A 20,956-nucleotide genomic window follows, 5' to 3' on the forward strand; every position below is an offset into this window, starting at 1 on the left:
TTGAAGGTTTTCTCTGCATCTGTTGAGATGGCTATGTGATTTTAGTCTTCAATTCTATTTATGTGGTGAATTACATTTATTGACTTGTGTATGTTAAATGATCCTTGTATCCTTGGGATAAAACCAACTTGGTCATGATGTACAGTCTTCTTAACATGTTGTTGAATACAATTTGCTAATATTTTATTAAGGATTTTTGCATCTAAGTTTATTAGGGATATTGATCTGTAGTTTTCTGTCCTTGATGTGCCGTTATCTGGTTTTAGTGTGAGTGTGATGCTGGCTTTATGGAAGGATTTTGAAAGTGTTCCATTCCTTTCTTTTTCATGGAATAATTCTATGAGCATTGACATTAGTTCTGGTAGAATTCAGCTGAGACTCTGTCTGGTCCGGGGCTTTTCTTTGTTGGAAAATTTTTTGTTTGTTTTTTGGTACTGGGGATCGAACCCAGGGGCGCTCAACCACTGAGCTACATCCCTATACCTTTTTTTGTATCTTGTTTAGAGCCTTTTTTTTGTATATATAACAAAGTCACTGAGTTGCTTAGCATTTTGCTGTTTCTGAGGCTGGCTTTGAACTCAGGACACTCTTGCTTTAGCCTCCCAAATCGCTGGGATTATAGGCATGCACCAACTGCACCTGGCTGTTGGAAAACTTTTTATTACTGTTTTTATCTTATTGCTAGTTATTGGCCTGTTTAGTTTTTCTCTGTCTTCTTGATTTGATTTTGACAGGTAATATGTGTCTAGAAATGTATCCCTTTCCTCCATGTTTTCCAGTTTATTAAAGTGTAAATGTATAAAATAGTCCCTAATGATCCTCTACATTTCTGTGATGTCTGTGGTGATTTCTCCTTTTTCATCTCTAATTTTATTAATTTGGGTCTTCTCCCTTTCATGTTAGTTTGGCTAAGGGCTTATCAATTGTGTTTATCTTTTCAAAGAACCCACTTTTCATTTCATTGATCCTTTGTATTTTTTATTTGCAATTTCATTGATTTCAGCTCTGATCTTAATTACTTCCTTCTGCTAGTTTTGGAATTTGTTCTTCTTTTTCAAGGGACTTGAGATATATTAGATGGTTTATATGCAATCTTTTTGATTTTCTTATCTAGGAACTCATAGCTATAAACTTTCCTCTTATAATCACATTCATTGTGTCCCATAGGTTTTATTATGTTATATCACTATTCTCAATTTAATCTAAGAATTTTTAAATTTCTTCCTTGATTTTTTTTTTTTTTATAACCCATTCATCATTTAAAAGTTTATTGTTCACACTAGATTGGACAGAGGGAATGGGAGGTATGGAGGGAAGATGCAAATGGGAAAGACAGTAGAATAAATCAGACATAACTTTCGTATGTTCATATATGAATACATGACCAGTATAACTCCACATCATGTACAATCACAAGAATGGGAAGTTATAATCCATATATGTATGTCAAAATACATTCTACTAAAAAGAACAAATAAAAAAAGTTTATTGTTAAATCTCTATGTATTTTTGTAGTTTCTGTAGGGATTTTTGGTATTGATTTCTAATTTCATTCCATTATGATCAGATAAGATGCAGGGAATTACAACAAGTTTTGTGAATCTGCTATGAGTTGTTTTGTGACCTAAAATATGGTCTGTTTTAGAGAAGGTTTCCTGACTGGCTGAGAAGAAAATGTATTTGGCCGTTGAATGACATATTTTACAGATGTCTGTTAAGTATTTTTAATTTACAATATTTTTTTGGATCTGAAAAGATTTTACTGAGTTTATATCTGGATGACCTATCTATTGGTGAGAAAGATTTATTGAAATCACCAGTAGTATTATACTGTTTTATATAATTAGGTGCACTGATGCATGGGGCATTAATATTTACTCTCATATTTTCTTGTTGGATTTTTTTTAACTTTACGAGTATGAAGTGACCTTCTTTATCTTTTCTGATTAATTTTGGCTTGTATTCTCCTTTGTCAGATATGAGTAGGTTCTTCTGTTTGTTTTCGGAATCCATTTGCATGGTATATCAACTTGTATCACTTCACTTTTAGCCTGTGACTGTCTTTACCTTTAAAGTGAGTCTCTTGCAAACAACATATACCTTGAGTCTTGTTTTTAAATTCATTTTGCCAGCCTATGTCTTTTAATTGGAGAGTTGAGACCATTTACATTCAATATTATAGCAAGATATTTATTAATTTCTGTCATTTTGATTTCTTTCTAATGCTTAATACGGTCCTGTTTCTCATTTGCTTAGCTACTTACCAAATGATATTTGTTCACTTGTGAGCTTTTGGGTTTGTTTTTGATTTCTTCTGTGTGGAGTATTTCTTTAAGTTCTGGAGTACTAGCTTAGTAGTCATGAGTTCTGTTAGTTTCTGCTTATCTTGAAAGGTTTTCATTTCTCATTCAATTCTGGATTTTAGTTTGTTCTGAGAAATCAGAAGTAATTCTAATCGGCTTTCCTCTAAATGTGACCTGATATTTTCTTCTTGTAGCTTTTAAAATTCTATCCTTGTTCTGTATATTAGGCATTTAAATTATAATGTGTAGTGGAAAAATAATTTTTTGATCTTGTTTATTTGGGGTTTTGAATGTATCCTGTATCTGAATGTCCATTTCATTCTCAAGGCTTAGAAAATTTTGTTATTATTTTTTGAAGTGGTTATTTATGCTATTGTTCTGCATCTCACAATCCTCTTCTATTCCAGTGATTGTTAAATTTGATCTCTTAATGTTATTCCAGTGCTCTTGTATATGCTGTTCATGGTTACTTATTTTCTTTAATAATGTCTGAAAGTTCAAGGCTGGCCACTTTGTCTTCCAGATCTGAGATTTTTGTCTTCAGCATGGTGTACTTTATTAAGAGACATTTCAACTGAACATTCTATTTGATTTATTGTATCTCTCATTTCCAGTATTTCTCTTGGTTCTTTTTGAAATATCTCTACTTTTTTAGTCAATTTCTCATTTTTATCTTCCTCTACTGACTTTCTTAATTCATTTAGTTGTTTTTCAGTGTTCTCGTGGAATTCATTGATCATTTTTATAATTATTCTTTCGAATTCTTATCCGATATTTCATCCATTTCAGTATCTTTGGAGTCAGTTGTTGGTGAATTATCAGCATTAGGAGATGTCTTATTACCTTATTTTTTCATACTTCTTGTATTCCTTAGTTGGGTTTTATACATCTGTTGGGATGAATTACTCTTTCACTCTTATGTGTGAGTCTTTTTGAGGCATGGCTTTCTCTTGCCAGAGTATCCTAGAGTGACCTAGATTGAGACCTTTCAAAGGTGTGGTATCCACAGTTTTGTGTTAATTCTGGTTTTGCTGTAGGAGTAGATGTCTATGACTATGATAGGACCTGGGCTACCCTTAACCACCATTTCTACTTTGGGCCTGGTTGTTAATTTGTTTTTTGTTTGTTTTGGTCTCTTCTGTTCTTTGTATCAAAGTATTGTGGAAGTTTGAGTATGGTTAACTTGGGTGTGGAGCAAGGTGCAATCTCTTTTGTTTGGATTTAGTTGAGCAAGAGTCTCTACCCTGGGAACTTATAGTATCCCTGTAGATTTCCAGCACCTCTCTGAGAAGCAGTACTCCAGTTGCTTGAGTTCCAAGCCACAGAGCAACAGTTGAATATTCTGATAATAAAGAAAGTAAGTGTATCTGTTGAGGTCTTCCCCCTAGAAGATTTTCAACTGTTTGACCCAGGGCCATGGAGGCCCATATAGGAACAGAGACTGGACTTGCCTTAATTAAATAAAAACTCCAAATCCAGGGGCCTTGGCATGCAAAAAGGCAGGCTGCTGTCTCCCCAGCCCACTGCTAGTGCCCACAGCAGTGCCCTGCAGCCTGATTGCTCAATGGCGGCTTGAAGTGGCACAAGAGTCACTCCAGTGGCCAGCCAGCATCTTGTATGGCTCAGGGTAGTTCTCCCAAAGGACTTTTAAAAAGTTAAGAAGATAAATAAAGGAGAACATGTGACAGAAACTGTATGTAATCTACAAAACCTAATTTCTATCTGACCTTTTAACAAAAAAATTCTGCCGACTACCTGGGCCATTAATTTTATTGCCTATGAATTTTTTAATTCATTAGGATTGCAAAATGGTGATATCATTCTTTGATATATTTAGTGGAATACTTCTGTGTATGGAAACTTTCATCAACAATTTTACTACCACAGGGAATAGTTTGATTAGGAAAGATGCTTTTAATTCTTTAACTCTTCCTTGCCAATTTCCAAACAGTAGTAGCATTTACCTAAAGTGACTAATTGGTTTTTATTTTAGTTTTTGGGAATCATTATAAAGTAGTAGAAATTGACACATTTGACTATTTGATTATATTGTGGCATTATTACCGAAGTTCAAATGTTCTATACTTGGCTAGTAAGAAACTCTTCTGCTGCCTTTGGGATCATGCTGGTAATTATTGATAGGTTTTTTGTTTTGTTTTCTGGTATGACAAGATATTCCAGGTTCATCTCATTTTCAGATCCTAGACCTGGAATTAATCATTTTTTAAGGTTCTTTTAAATGGAAAATGATATTTAGAGACCAAAATCTGGGTAAGGAAAATGCTAACTGCTACTTGGTTAGACATTTGTTAGTAGGCTGTTTGAATGAAGAGAGCTAAGAAATACACATTTTAAAAAAAATAGGAATTCATATTCATACTTAAAATTGAAGGCTATAGAGTTGCTTAATTTCATTGATTTTATAACTATATTGCTTTCCTTTCATGCTGAGAATCCTATCTTCCTTCCATATAAGTGAAATTGTTCATTTGCTTTATCCCGCAATGTACACACATCCCAGTCCCAGAATAATAGTACTAATAGTAACTGAAACAAAGTAATTATTAAAGTAACTTAAAGGTTTTGGGCAGTTCTTTTGGCCCCTACTATATCCTCCTGTGTATAATTTGGTTACTGTGTTCTTCATTTCTTTTGGAATAGTAGTTCCTCCTGGTGTCCTTATAATGACAGCTAGAGAGTTAGATTTATGTGTTGCATTTCTGCTTTCAATTTTTAGAGTCTTTAAAAATTTAATTTTGTTTTTTAATTATGTAAAATATTTATATGGTCCAAAAGTCAAATGTATGAACAAGGTCTACTCAGAGACATCTACTTTCAGTCTCTGGCTCCTTTCATATTTTCTTTTGCTGTGTTAAAAATTAAATGTATATATATCAATATCCTATCTTTCTAGATAACTACACCCACTTTTCTCCAACTTGCTTTATTCAACTCACTTAAGTTATTCTAGAGATCACTTCTTACAAAATATAAAGCTATTGTGTGGTCCTGATTACAACAGCATAGTATCTCATTGTGTCAGTGTACTGTAACTTATTCAACATGTCCCTATCTGATGGACATAAGGGTGTTTTCCAGGCTGTTACTATAAGTAGTGCTGCAGTAAAAGAGCTTTGCTTGTACTTATTTTTGTATTTTAGCCAGTGTACCATTGTATAAATTCAAAGATTGCCATCTGCAGCTTCACTAACAAATAATATTTGTTATTATTTGGGATTGCTAAGTCAAGGGGTAAATGCATATAAGATTGTGTTAGATTTTGCAAATTTTCTTCTCTAATAACTAAGCCATTTTGCATTTTCAAAATGCAAAATTTCCAAGCCTATTTTGCTACATTTTGCCTATAGAGTATGTTGTTATTTGGATTTTTGCCAGTATGATAGGTGAGAAATTGTACCTTAATATAGTTTTAATTTGCATTTCTTTTATGAGATTAAAATTAAAATTATTAAGGGCCATTTGCATTTCATTTTAGTAACTAATTATACATCTTTGTGAAGATGACATGCAGCCATGTGGGAAGTCTTATTTTACTCCCAGAGTTGCATTTACAACAGCTTTTAGTTATTAGGTATATGACTTCATGTGAGTATACTGGAATCGGTGTCCTATCTTTTAGATACTGTTAACATCTTTCCAATATTTTAGAGGTTTTTCCTTCTCTTCTTTTTTCTTCCAAGGTCATTTTATATTGGAGATGTGTTAAGTGATTAAGAGCTCAGTGAATGAAAATTGTCTGTGATTTAATATCACTAATGCAAGATTGAGTTAGCCAGATTTTGAATTCAATTTATTTACATCAGTAAATAAATATAGAGGTGAATAGAATTCAAGAACTCAAATACAGACTTTGTGAGATTATAACAGGATTGGTCCTAAAATGTCTTGTTTATTTTGCATTGAGAGCTTGTGCATGCACAGCATTGTTTGCTGAAAACAACTTTACTAGCATAAGATTCATTATTAAGGATTCTCAGTGTTGTGTTCTCTTTTGCATATATTTGTTATTAGGCTGTCCTGTGGAATTTCTTTTTTTAATTTTCATTTGGCCTTTATTTTTTTTTAATTGGTTGTTCAAAACATTACAAAGCTCATGACATATCATCTTTCATACATTTGATTCAAGTGGGTTATGAACTCCCATTTTTACCCCAAATACAAGATGCAGAATCACATCAGTTACACATCCACATCTTTACATAATGCCATATTAGTGACTGTTGTATTCTGCTACCTTTCCTATCCCCTACTATCCCCCTTCCCCTCCCCTCCCATCTTCCCTCTGTACCCCGTCTGCTGTTATTCAATTCTCTCCCTTGTTTTTTTTTCCCCCTTTCCCCTCACAAACTCTTATATGTAATTTTGTGTAACAATGAGGGTCTCCTTCCATTTCCATACAATTTCCCTTCTCTCTCCCTTTTCCTCATGCTCTTCCTCCCTGCTCTGTTCTTAGTTGCTCTCCTTATATCAAAGAAGACATTTGGCATTTGTTTTTTAAGGATTGGCTAGCTTCACTTAGCATATGCTATCTGCTCTAATGCCATCCATTTCCCTGCAAATTCCATGATTTTGTCGTTTTTTAGTGCTGCGTAATACTCCATTGTCTATAAATGCCACATTTTTTTTTATCTATTCATCTATTGAAGGGCATCTAGGTTGATTCCACAGTCTAGCTATTGTGAATTGTGCTTATGATCATTGATGTGGCAGTATCCCTATAGTACGCTCTTTTAAGGTCCTCAGGGAATAGTCCGAGAAGGGCAATAGCTGGGTCAAATGGTGGTTCCATTCCCAGCTTTCCCAGGAATCTCCATACTGCTTTCCAAATTGGCCGCACCAATTTGCAGTCCCACCAGCAATGTACAAGTGTACCCTTTCCCCCACATCCTCGCCAGCACTTATTGTTGTTTGACTTCATAATGGCTGCCAATCTTACTGGAGTGAGATGGTATCTTAGGGTGGTTTTGATTTGCATTTCTCTGACTGCTAGAGATGGTGAGCATTTTTTCATGTACTTGTTGATTGATTGTATGTCCTCCTCTGAGAAGTGTCTGTTCAGGTCCTTGGCCCATTTGTTGATTGGGTTATTTGTTATCTTATTGTTTAATTTTTTGAGTTCTTTGTATATTCTGGATATTAGGGCTCTATCTGAAGTGTGAGGAGTAAAAATTTGTTCCCAGGATGTAGGTTCCCTATTTACCTCTCTTATTGTTTCTCTTGCTGAGAAAAAACTTTTTAGTTTAAGTAAGTCCCATTTGTTTATTCTTGTTATTAACTCTTGGGCTATGGGTGTCCTATTAAGGAATTTGGAGCCCGACCCCACAATATGTAGATCGGAGCCAACTTTTTCTTCTATCAGGCGCAGAGTCTCTGATTTGATATCAAGCTCTTTGATCCATTTTAGGTTAACTTTTGTGCATGGTGAGAGAAAGGGGTTCAGCTTCATTTTGTTGCATATGGATTTCCAGTTTTTCCAGTACCATTTGTTGAAGATGCTATCCTTCCTCCATTGCATGCTTTTAGCCCCTTTATCAAATATAAGAAAGTTGTAATTTTGTGGATTGGTCTCTGTGTTCTCTATTCTGTACCATTGGTCTACCTGCCTGTTTTGGTACCAGTACCATGCTGTTTTTGTTACTATTGCTCTGTAGTACAGTTTGAAATCTGGTATCACTATACCTCCAGATTCACACTTCCTGCTTAGAATTGCTTTTGCTATTCTGGGTCTTTTGTTTTTCCATATGAATTTCATGATTGCTTTATCTATTTCTACAAGAAATGCTGTTGGGATTTTGATTGGCATTGCATTGAACCTGTAGAGAACTTTGGGTAATATCGCCATTTTGATGATGTTGGTTCTGCCTATCCATGAGCAGGGTACATTTTTCTATCTTCTAAGATCTTCTTCTATTTCTCTCTTTAGGGTTCTGTAGTTTTCATTGTATAAATCTTTCACCTCTTTTGTTAGGTTGATTCCCAAGTATTTTATTTTTTTTTGAGGATATTGTGAATGGGGTGGTTTTCCTCATTTCCATTTCAGAAGTTTTGTTGCTGATATACAGGAATGCCTTTGATTTATGCGTGTTGATTTTATATCCTGCCACTTTGCTGAATTCATTTATTAGTTCTAGTAGTTTCTTTGTAGACCCTTTTGGATCTTCTAGGTATAGAATCATGTCTTCCGCAAATAGTGATATTTTAAGTTCTTCTTTTCCTATTTTTATGCCTTTAATTTCTTTTGTCTGTCTAATTGCTCTGGCTAGTATTTCAAGAACTAAATTGAATAGAAGTGGTGAGAGAGGGCATCCCTGTCTTGTTCCAGATTTTAGAGGGAATGCCTTCAGTTTTTCTCCATTTAGAATGATGCTAGCCTGAGGCTTAGCATAGATTGCTTTTACAATGTTGAGGTAAGTTCCTGTTATCCCTAGTTTTTCTAGTGTTTTGAACATAAAGGGATGCTGTACTTTGTCGAATGCTTTTTCTGCATCTATCGAGACGATCATATGGTTCTTATCTTTAAGTCTATTGATGTGGTGAATAACATTTATTGATTTCCGTATATTGAACCAGCCTTGCATCCCAGGGATGAATCCTACTTGATCATGGTGCACAATTTTTTTGATATGGTTTTGTATTCGATTTGCCAGGATTTTATTGAGAATTTTTGCATCTAGGTTCATTAGAGATATTGAAGTGTCTTTGTCTGGTTTCGGGATCAGGTTGACGGTGGCCTCATAGAATGAATTTGGAAGAGCTCCTTCTTTTTCTATTTCTTGAAATAGCTTGAAAAGTATCGGTATTAATTCTTGTTTGAAGGTTTTGTAAAACTCCGCTGTATACCCATCCGGTCCAGGGCTTTTCTTGGTTGGTAGTCTTTTGATGGCTTCTTCTATTTCTTCCTTTGTTATTGGTCTGTTTAAATTGTGTGTGTCTTCCTGACTCAATCTGGGCAGATCATATGACTTACGAAATTTATCGACATCTTCACTATTTTCTATTTTATTGGAATATAGTGTTTCAAAATACTTTCTAATTATCTTCTGTATTTCTGTTGTGATATTGCCTTTTTCATCCCGTATGTTAGTAATTTGAGTTTTGTTTCTTCTTCTCTTCGTTAGCATGGCTAAGGGTCTGTCGATCTTATTTGTTTTTTCAAAGAACCAACTTTAGTTTTATCAATTTTTTCAATGTTTTTTTTGTTTCAATTTCATTGATTTCTGCTCTGATTTTAATTATTTCTTGTCTTCTGCTACATTTGCTGTTGTTTTGCTCTTCCTTTTCTAGGGTTTTGAGGTGTAGTGTGAGTTCATTTATTTGTTGGTTTTTTCTTTTTTTGAGGAATGAACTCCAGGAAATGAATTTCCCTCTTAAAACTGCTTTCATTGTGTCCCATAGATTCCGGTATGTTGTGTCTGTATTGTCGTTTATCTCTAAGGATTTTTTGATTTCCTCCTTTATGTCTTCTGTAACCCATTGATCATTTAGTAACATATTGTTTATTTTCCAGGTGATGCAGGATTTTTCCTTCCTTTTTTTATCATTGATTTCCAGTTTCATTTCATTATGATCAGATATGGTGCATGGTATTATCTCCACACCTTTATATTTACTAAGAGTTGCCCTGTGGCATAATATATGATCTATCTTTGAGTAAGATCCATGTGCTGCTGAGAAGAACGTGTATCCACTTGATGATGGTTGATAATATTCTATATATGTCATTTAAGTCTAGGTTATTGATTGTGTTATTGAGTTCTATAGTTTCTTTATTCAGCTTTTGTCTGGAGAATCTGTCTAATGGCGAGAGCGGTGTGTTGAAGTCACCCATAATTATTGTGTTGTGGTCTATTTGACTCTTGAACTTGAGGAGAGTTTGTTTTATGAACGTTGCCACACCATTGTTTGGTGCATACAAATTGATAATTGTTATGTCTTGTTGGTGGATGGTTCCTTTTAACGGTATATAGTGTCCTTCTTTATCCCTTTTGATTAACTTAGGTTTGAAATTGATTTTATTCGATATGAGTATGGCCACTCCTGCTTGCTTCTGAGGGCCATGTGAGTGGTATGATTTTTCCCAACCTTTTACCTTCAGCCTGTGTATGTCTTTTCCCATCATATGAGTCTCCTGAAGGGAGCATATTGTTTGGTTTGTTTTTTTAATCCAGGTTACTAGCCTATGTCTTTTGATTGGTGAATTTATGCCATTAACATTTAAGGTTACCATTGAAATATGGTTTGTACTTCCAGTCATGTTTATTTATTTATTTTAGTTTGGCTAGTTTTTCCTCTTTGGTTATTTTTCTCCCCCTTTACTGAGATACCTCCCACTGTTAGTTTTGGGTGCTATTTTTCAATTCCTCTTCTTGTAGTATTTTGCTCAAAATGCTTTGCAGTGCTGGTTTTCTGGCTGCGAATCTTTTAGCTTTTGTTTATCGTGAAATATTTTAATTTCATTGTCAAATCTGAAGCTTAATTTTGCTGGATACAGTATTCTTGGTTGGAATCCATTATTTTTCAGCGTTTGAAATACGTTGTTCTAGGATCTTCTCGCTTTCAACGTCTGTGATGAAAAATCAGCCGTTAACCTAATTGGTTTACCCCTGAATGTAATCTGCCTCCTTTCTCTCGTAGCTTTTAATATTCTCTCCTTGTTCTGTATGTTGGATATTTTCATAATTATGTGTCTTCGAGTTGGTCTATTACCATTTTGAATGTTTGGGGTCCTGTAAGCTTCCAGGATTTGGCAATCCATTCCATCTTTCATCTCTGGGAAGTTTTCTTGGATTATTTCATTTAATAGGTTGTCCATTCCTTTGGTTTGGACCTCTATACCTTCTTCTATCCCAATGACTCTCAAGTTTGTTTTTTTTATGACATCCCATATCTCTTGGATAGATTGCCCGTGAGTTTTAAGCATCCTTTCTGGGTTGACTATATTCTTTTCAAGTTGATAAACTTTGTCTTCATTATCTGATGTTCTGACTTCTACTTGATCTAGTCTATTTGTGATATTCTCGTTTGAGTTTTTAATTTGGTTTATGGTTTCCTGCATTTCTAGGGTTACTGTTTGATTTTTTTTTTTTAAATCTCTATCTCCTGGTAGAGCTCGTTCTTTGCTATTTGGATTTGTTTATTTATTTCGTTTTCAAAATATACTTTCAATGCTTGGACTTGCTGTCTCATGTCTTCTCTAATATTCCTTTCCATCTGAGTTAGGTATGCCTTGAGTTCTTTCTCTGTCCATTTTTCTGATGCCTCTAGGTCCTCCTGTAGATTTAAGTTGTCCTGCATTGTTTGTAATCCTTTTTTCCCTTGTTTTTTCATGTTGTTCACGTTACTTCCCAGCTCTGTTTGACTGCTGTGTTTTTGCTTACTCCTATAAATTTGTTTTGGCTTTATATATCTCTGTTGTGTCTCCTTTGTGGTGGGAGACTATGCCTAGAGATGTTGGGCTTTATTGTACTTTAAAACTGATTCATTCGATTTATAAAAGGCTTCCGGATTCTGTATGCATATAGTGATTTGTTGTTTGTTCTTAGGACTTTATGTTTTTTAGGTGCTATGATGGTATAAGGGTTAGTATGTCTTGGCTACTTTATAAGATTGCTCTACTGAAGGGGGATACTAACAGTCGATTGGATCAGGGTGTTGGTAGTAGCTAGGTATTTAGGAGCCCTATAGACAGCCTCGAAACATTCACTTATTTGCATTTAGACAATTACATGTAATGGAGGACGTAATGCTTGGGATGAAAGTTGGGGGGTAGGGGAAGGAAGGTGCTCTTAAAAAGAAAGAAAGAGAGGGAGATAGATAGAATAGAGGAGAATGGAAAGAACAATAAAACTTGAAAAGGTAAAGAAAGAAGGAAAAGGGGAGAGAAAAAACAAAATAAAATAAAATAAGAAATAAAATTAGGTCTTAGAGATCCATTTTCTTCTCTTCCAGTAGGCGGACCTGTGCCCTCCGAGCTGAGCTTCTGCCCTCTTTGTGTCGACAGCAATCCCTGTAAGGCGGCTCCTGGGAGTCTCTCAATCCTGTTAGTCCAGAGCCATTTCACTTCTCCGGCCCCTCCTCCCCTCCCTCCTGCCAGCCAGCCAGGTCCTGCTCACCGGAGGCAGGTCCCCAAGGATCTGATTACACTTTCAGCCCCACCGCGTGCCCTATTTCCTGAATGACTGAGCACTCTCTCTGTCATTCATCTAAGCCCCAGTTCTGTGGAGCTGTGGTCTGGGAGCCAATAGTTTAATTTTTCCGGACCCCTTTGGTGGGCACGCCCTCGGAAACTGGCGGCTAAGACCTTGGGTGTTGCCACTGGTGGTAAGGGGATTTGGGGATTGAGAATCCCTTCTGCTTCCCTCAGCCCCTACAATCACGACCACTCTGCTGGCGATAGGAGGAGTTGGGGGTCAGGAGTGCCCTCTGTTTCCCTCCGCCCCTACCGTCACGCTCTGTCCATTGGCGGTTGGGGGAGTTGGGGGTGGGGAGTCTTCTCTGCTTCCCTCCACCCCTACAGTCACGCCCATGCCACTGGCGGTAGGGGGAGTTGGGGGTCGGGAGTCCCTTGGCCCTTACGGTCATGCCCACGGAGAGATTTTTGAAGTTTCCCGGTTGTTTGTATCTGATGTGGGTGGGAGTCACACACCTGCTAAAGTAGATTCTGCTGGGAAGGAATCTCGTTGGCCGAACTCTGGTGACGTCACCTCTCTGCTATGGCGGGTCCCAGGCTCCTTGCCGGAGTGTCTGAAGGGAGGGGTGGGACTGGCTTGTCTCTGGTCTGACTCAGTCTCTGGTTTTAGTTCTCGGTTCGCTGTTTCATAAAGGCTTGGTTAGATTCCCTTCACATCGCTGGCTGAGCCGGGCCGGCGGGGGTCAGTTCTTAGAGCCAGGTGGGCGGCGGCCGTTCGGCGGCGGCCGGCGGGACTGGACCTCTGCGCTGCGTGGCCGAGATTCACTCGTCTGGGGCAAACTGTCACCTCCAATAAACTTACTAATTCCCGGCAGGTCTCCTTTCAGCGGAATTTTGCTACAAGTTTCTCAGCAGGTAGAATCTAGGCGTATTAATGCGTCTCTCTGATCCCGTTAATATGGAGGTACTGAAAGTGCTTCCTCCCCGCCGGCTGCCATGTTGGGTCTCTCCTGTCCTGTGGAATTTCATAAATATTATTTGTTAGTGAAGCTGATGATGGCAGAAACTTTCAATAAATTATTCATGTGCTGTTTGTGTTTGAAAATTAATGCATCTTTATTCAGATGTTTTCTAGTTGAACTTGTTAACAATATGTAGACATATGGTAGTGTACTTGAATAAGATCTGTAATACTTGTTTTCCACGAGGAAAGTACTCTCAGAGATATTTAGAGCAGTATTAACTCTCTAGAAGATAGCTGATTGTTGAAGAATAATGGAAAAATAGCTTTAAAAAATGTGAACTAGTTACTCTCTTTAAAAATTATTGGTCTTCCAATGTGTGGGACACTGAATTCTATTATTCTGTACTTCTCTTGTTCACTATTTATACTTACATTTCACTTTTATTCACTAAAAATTTTGGATCTTATTTAACAATCTTCCTTTCCATTCCAAGTCTACCTTGTTCTGGATAATTTGAATGTTTACTTGGCTTCCTTTTCCAATATCATTTTTTTTTTTTTACTTATCTCCAGTGACTTCTCATTCATGCCAGTTCAAATATCAGCTTCTACAACTATTCCTTCATCATTTGGCATTGCTCAGTGAAGCTGAAATATTAAGTAATATACCGGTCTCACCATAGTCTTTAGTCGTTCCTGGTTTCTGGCATTGTACTTGTGCCATTTTTACCCATTTCAGCTTACTCCTGTTTATTTCTTCTCTTTTCTTTTGTAATTCCCATAGATCACTATTTACTCATGTCTTTAATCCTACTACTTCATTGTCACTTTCATCCCATCTGCCTAGAAATATTCCATTTTAAATGTCTCTTTTATTTCCCTTTCTACTTGATAAAACCACATTCTCATAATTGAACTTTAAATGCAGTGATAACCACCAGTGGGTTTCCAGTGCAGTGCAGTGATCCAGTTTCCCCATTTTAGTGCTCTCTCTATTCTCACCCCATTCTACTCAACCTGTTTTTGTGTAGACCATCAGTGATCTTCTCAGTGTGTATCTGTTGAATGGGGACCCAGTCTTATTTACTCTCAGCACTTTATCCTCCTTGAAACATTTCCTTGGCTTCTGGGATGCCATGTTCCCATGTTCTCTGTCCTCTGGGACTTTTGCAGGTGTTTCTTTCTTTGTCTATCTCTTATATGCTGGTATTGTACAAAACTTGGTCTCATTTTTCCGTGCACTTTAGTTTTGACATGTGTCTTCATCCTGAATCTCTTCTGAGTTCCTGTCTATGCATGTCACTTGAAATCCCCAAGTTTTAGCAACACAAGATCTCCCTCACTATGTCCTCTTCCTCATTGATTGGCATGACTATTTCAGCCACTGTAAAAGCCATAAACTTGTCTGTCATCTTTGACTCCTCCATTGCCCTCTCTCAACATTTATTCTCACCCTCATTTTTACCTTTATCTGGTCTCCAGTGCTTATTGATTCCACCCTAAAACTTTATCAGATCTGCCCATTTCTTAGTCTCTATTGCTACTTTGCCAAACAGGTCTTCATCAGAGTACTGCATGACGTCCTAACCAGTTTTACTATTTCTAGTCTTTTCATTGTCAAACTAATTTTGCAGAAAAAATGATCCATTTAATAAATAGTAAATGTGATCTTCACTTTTAATCTTGAAGCCCTTCAAAGTATTAGCCAACCTCCTTAACTTCCAAACTTCTTAATTTCATGTGTAACTTCATGTGTACTTGGCACTTTAGCTGCTGTCGATTGTTTCTAGGCTTCTGTCTCTACTCTTTTCTCTAAGAGGGTGTGTTCTGTTTCTTCACTGGCTTATTCCTACTTAGTCCTCAGGTTTCCCATCAGTTTGTGGGCATGTCATCTTTCACTCTCTAGGCACTCTCTCCGCACCTTGTATACATCCTGTCATGGCTCCTACCACACTATTCTGTGGTTGTTTGCATTGTATCATTGTGTGTCTCTTCTACTTTAGGCATTCTGAGGGCAGGACTAAGTATCTTGTCTTAGCCTAAGTGCTTAACATATAGTACTCATATTATAGTATGAATCTGGAATATCTCCAAAAGGATCAGGTGTTAAAGGCTTGGTCCCTACGTGGAGGTGCTATTGGGAGGTGATGGAAAGTTCAGGAGGTGTAGCCTAGTTGGAGGAAGTACAACATTGGAGTCCTGTCTTTGAAGGACATACTTTTGTTTCCAGCCTCTCCCCAACCCCTTTTTCTTTTTCTCCCTCCCTCTCATCACCCCTTCCTGTCATGAAGTAAACAGCAATATTCCATCACATTGTCCTTGACCAATGTTCTGCCTTACCACAGACTCAAAAACAACAGTGCTTAACACTGTTAAGTGTTAAGTTTCAGTGTATGCTTGACAGACCATACACTGAAACTATGAGCCAAACTGCCTTCTTTATGTTGAATTTTTTCAGGTATTTTAAAGATCCCTTCAAGTCTAGAAATCTTAAAAGTCTATTCTCTAAAAATGTAATGTACCTTTTTGGACCTAGAGATCTTTGGTAATTAGATTATTGTTTAGAGCTTTTGTTTTGTTTTGTTTTTTCCTTATGGTGCTGGGGGTCAAATCCAGGGTCTTAGACATGCTTTACCAGTGAGCCATATCCAGAGCCCCTATTCAGAGCTTTTTAATCTACTTAATTCTTAGTTTATTTTATCTAGTTTCCCTGAGCTACAGATGTGGTAACTAGAGGTACACTTTTGAAATAGCAATGAGAAGTAATGGTTAATTTTTTTTTTTTTTTTTTTTGAGTACTGGGGATTGAACTCAGGGGCACTTGACTACTGAGCCACATTCGCAGCCCCATTTTGTGTTTTATTTAGAGATAGGGTCTCACGGAGTTACTTAACACCTGGCTTTTGCTGAGGTTGGCTTTGAACTTGGGATCCTGAGCCGCTGGGATTACAGGTGTGTGCCACCATGCCCAGCAGTAATGGTTAATTTTGATATAGAAAAATAAAGTAATAGGTCTTATTTGTAGCATGGTAGAATAAATTATGGTCTTATTAAAAAATAAAGATGTTACGTTTATTGTCATATAAACAAAATATCTCTTCAAATAAGTTAAATTTATGTTTGGTAGTCAATAGGTTGTTATTTGGAAATGAAAAATTTGGAATATTTTCCTTAAAATGTATCTTGTTATTAATTTGTAAATCTTTAATTATATGGAAATGTGGTATAAATTTACATAAAAATCAATTATACCCAGAGTATTAAGTTTATGAGTTGTAACTTTTCTGGATGGAGGTAGAATTTTCTTGAGTCTTTATTCCTAAGAGAATATGCAGCATGTTGCAGTTTCTGGTATATTGCGATAGCTTAGAAAGTCAACAACCCAACAGTATTTTCTTTTAACATTTTAATATTACAGAAATATATAGAAATAAGGGCATTTTCCTATAGGACAATACTATTATTAATCACATCTAGGAAATTAAAATTAATAATATTATATAATATTGTCAAAATTTAAAATCACTGATATTCCCCCAATTTTTTTTTGCACTCTAGAATCCAGTAATGGTTGGCTTATTGATTTGTTATGTTTCTGTGAGTCGATTTTCATGTAGTACAATCCTCTTGCTTTTGTTTGTTTTTATGATACTGACTTTATTTTTTAAAGAGTTGAAAGGAGTTGTCTTGTAGAATGCCTTAATTTCAAATCTGTGTAATTATTTCTTCTTGCTTAGATTTAGGCTAGGTACTTAGCAAAAAATACCACATGCTTCTTATTACATCACACCAGTACATATGTGATGCCAGGTTGTTCCACTACTTGGTAATACTGAATTTGATCCCTTAGTTAAGATGATAATTTCCAGATCTGTCCATAGTAAAGGTACAGTTAGTTCCTCCCTTTATAATTAATAAATAGTTTGTGGGTGACACTCAAATCATGTGACTCCAGATCTGTCCATAGGTACAGTTAGTTTCTCCCTTTTTGTTAATAAGTAGTTTGTGGGTGACACTCAAATCATGTGACTACTCTTTTTCTTTATTATTAGTCAATTATTATGGCAACTTTTAACTAAAAGTTTCTAAAATGCTTTGTTTCTAAATAGATATTTTTGAGTAGGTATTAAAGATAGCATGCTGATAGTTGCTTAAATATTACTTAATTTCTGTTTATTGTAGAAGACCAATTATTTACATGAAACATTTAAGGAGAGAGCTTTGTTTTGATCCCTTATGTCTGCCATCAAAATTCTGTTAATTTTTACCGTTTGCAGAATAGTGCAACTGTCTTTTTTAAAGAATGTTAAAGTATGTTAATGGAGGATAACATGGTCTGGTCCTGTGCTGTCTAAACAGAAATATAGTACGAACCAAAAACATTCTAGAAGAGTAAAAAGAAACAGGTGGAGGGGCTGGAGTTGTAGTTCAGCAGTAGAGCACTTGCCTAGCATGTGTGAGGAGGTACTGGGTTTGATTATCAAGCACCACATATAAATAAGTAAATAAAATAAAGGTCCATGAACAACTAAATATGTAGACTCTAAAACTGATTTCATATGTGGACTCAAAGTAATTTCAGGGAAGTTGAGAGTAGAATGATGGTTTACCGGAGGCGGGAATGGTATTGAGGGGATGGGCAAATGTTGATCAATGGATACCAAGATAAGAGTAAGAAGTTCTGATATGTTGTTGTACAGTACAGTAGATGACTATACCTAGCAATAATGTACTAGAGGAAAGGATTTTGGAAGTTTTCACCACAAAGAAATTACAGATGTTTCAGGAGATAACTCTTTAACCTGATTTATACATTAAGCAATGTACATACATGTAAAACATAACATGGTATCCCAATAATATATATAATTTTAATGTTTTAGTGTATCAATTGAAAGCAAAATTTTAAAACCACAATTTTATACGTAACAGTTGTCAGAATGGTATTGAAAATGTAAAATAAGGTCCATATTATTTTATGCATGATAATTTCCAAAATATGATTGATTAAAACTAAGGTCCTAGATTGTTGGCAGTTTTGTAGGCTTTTGTACTATGAGTAGTTACTGTTTGCTGAAGACCTGCCAAACAGTGTCACAGGAGCTTTATACATATCCCCAGTCACCTTTACAGGAAATTTTTTGAAAGGTGGCATAATTATTCTTGTTTGATAGGGAAGAAAATCATAGACACAGAAATAAAATAACTAACATAGCAGAGCTAGGATTCAAAACCATGTCTGTCTGACTTCACTTTCTCATTTTCCCCTCATATCACTGTGTCTGTTTTTTTTTTTCTCTCTTCCTTTCTTCTTATTTTCTTCCTCCCTTTCCTTTTCTTTCCTTCTCATGGGGGTGAAGGAGAAGAGGAGAAAGACTAAAAGTTAAAGAAAAGGTGCCGCAGTCTGGCTGGGCACAATCAGAAGCCACTTGTCAAAAGAAATTAACTTTATTTTTAGAACCAAACACGCCAAACAAACCAGCCTCTCGGGAAAAACCCTCAGAGCCTCAACTGCCACCACCGGCTTTCCACAAGCCTGTCTCTCCCCCCACTAGCTTCTTTCCACCTCCCACAATCCTCCTGCTCTTGAGGCCGATTGGTTGGGTCACGTGGGCAGAGCCAAAAAGTCCCCCAATGAGCAGCTCCGTGGTCTGAAAGGGCAGGGAAACAGTCCAATGAGCATCACCGCAGAGGAGCCAATCAGCTAGATGTTGCTGGGGCCGAGGAGCCAATCAGCTAGATGTTGCTGGGGCCGCTGTGAGCCAATCATCAGCCATTGTGGACGTTCGTATCTTGTTTGCTTAGTCCAAAGCCTTCAGTTCAGACAATGGTAGAGGAAGGAGAAGACATAATGATTCAAGTAAAAGAGAAGGTCTCTCAAGTTAGTCAGACAGAGGAAAAGATTCAAGTGAAAAAGAAGGTCTCTCAAGTTAGTCAGACAGAGGAAAAGATTCAAGTAAAAGAGAAGGCCTCTCAAGTTAGTCAGACAGAGAAAGAAAGTGTAAAACAGAAAAAGCCATCAGGGGGAAAGTTACAACAGGAGATTGCTACTAACACCTTTCTATCACCAGAGGGTGTAAGTGTCCAACCAACAGCACCACCTCTACAGGAGACTGCTACTAACACCTTTCTATCACCAGAGGACGTAAGTGTCCAACTAACAAGGCCACCTCCATATGCTGGGAGGTCCCCAACCCCCGCAGTTGATAGTTGGGATCCTGAGACAAGATCTCAAATATTAACATGCCCTGTATTTGAGGCAGGAGGGCAGCGATTTTACCAAGTTTTAAATTTCAAAACAGTGAAGCAGCTAAAGGAGGCTGAGCACGGCCTGGTCGGGCTGTGCGAGTAGCCAAAGGGGGCTTCAGGGTGGGGGCCAGGTGGGGCCGTTGAACAGAACCTGGTCTCTTTCGACGAGGGTGAAGTAGAGGTGATCCTGCCCCCTCCTCGGACTCTGACCCAATACTGGGCAGCAGCCGCTTCATGGCAAACTGCAGGCATTGGCGCCAACGACACTTCTGGCGCTTCTGGTTGCTGCCCCCGAATTTGGGCTTGTCGCAGCGGCCACAGTCCATCCGCCGTAGGCAGGCTGCACAGGCCCCGCACTTGCGGTTCTGCCGGCGGTTCGTGAAGGGCTGTAGCTCGTCCTCGTCTACACAGTAATGGATGAACTCAGCAGGAGGTGAGGGCACCGGGGAGTTGTTGTGCAGCTCCATGGGCTCTGGGGGGTCTGGAGGCTGCAGTGTGGGAAGAATAGGCACTGGCTGAGCTCGAGAGTGTCGTCGGGCAGCCATCTTGGAGTCACGGCCTCCCCTGTGGCATCTACGTTTACCCCTCTGCACAATCCGGAGGCAGCGTCTCCTCTCACACTTGTAGAACAGCCCTGAGGCCACATCATGGGGTAGCTGCAGGAGGCAGGTGGAGCAGGCCCCACAGTCTTCAGTTACCCGACAGGCTGTACACTCTCCACAGCCCACACGCTTAAACATTCTCTGCTCGCGGTTGAAGGCAATTCTCTGTGCTCGGCAGTCTTTGCACAATGTCTTGAGCCGCTGCCTTCCAGTACCATCCCCTGAGAAGCTGATTCCACAGTTCTCACAGCACCCAGGTGCAGGGAATGAAGCTGGGATTGTGTCAGTATCAGCCTTGGTCTCATCCTCTTGGGTCTCTTTCAAAGGAAAGCACTGTTATTTATAATGTTTGTTGAATAAATGAATTCAGTTTTTTTTTTTTTTTTTTATTTGGGGGAATGATTAGGAAGGTAGATGCTGTAAATGGAAACATATCAAAGTTTAAAATTGTCATCCTGCAGAAATTGAATTTCTCTAGAGGACATTATGATGCTGAGCAAGTATTTCAGATTCAGATTTTATTCACTGTTTTTATGGTATACTTTGTATACCACAAAGTTTTTTAAAAACTATGTGTTTTGGGGCTGGGGCTGGGGATGTGGCTCAAGCGGTAGCGCCCTTGCCTGGCATGCACGGGGCGCTGGGTTTGATCCTTAGCACCACATACAAATAAAATATAAAAAAAGAT

At 37.6% G+C, this 20,956-nt stretch overlaps 1 protein-coding gene and 1 pseudogene across 5 annotated transcripts in view; one reads left to right on the forward strand and one right to left on the reverse strand.

The window, feature by feature from the left end:
* Neo1 (neogenin 1) overlaps window positions 1-20,956 on the forward strand; it is a 246,988-nt gene that overhangs the window by 55,650 nt on the left and 170,382 nt on the right. The window lies entirely within an intron of this gene.
* On the reverse strand, window positions 19,711-20,584 carry LOC139704806 (methyl-CpG-binding domain protein 1 pseudogene; annotated as a pseudogene).

This window comes from Marmota flaviventris, chromosome 2 (genome assembly GCF_047511675.1).
Source record: "Marmota flaviventris isolate mMarFla1 chromosome 2, mMarFla1.hap1, whole genome shotgun sequence".
In the NCBI taxonomy this organism is placed as follows: domain Eukaryota; kingdom Metazoa; phylum Chordata; class Mammalia; order Rodentia; family Sciuridae; genus Marmota; species Marmota flaviventris.